Genomic DNA, 263 nt, shown 5'->3' with positions numbered 1-263 from the left:
ACCCACCCCCCCACACACATATATAGCAGAGGTGGGGACCCATACCCACCTCTGCGAGTGAATTGTGACTCGTCTTTCTTCCAAAGACAACGGTCTCCGAAAGATAATCTTCTCTCCCCTCCAATCATCCATTTCTCCCCTTTTCTCCCATTTAATTTTCACTGTTGGAGATGTCCTAACTAGCAAGTTGACCATATAAAATTGATGAGCTGGCCAATTTTGTTGATGTGCCATAATGCATTGCACATGGCGTTATCAATAAG

Source organism: Ipomoea triloba, chromosome 12 (assembly GCF_003576645.1).
Source record: "Ipomoea triloba cultivar NCNSP0323 chromosome 12, ASM357664v1".
Classification (NCBI taxonomy): Eukaryota; Viridiplantae; Streptophyta; class Magnoliopsida; order Solanales; family Convolvulaceae; genus Ipomoea; species Ipomoea triloba.
Note: the sequence above shows the minus strand (reverse complement) of the source record.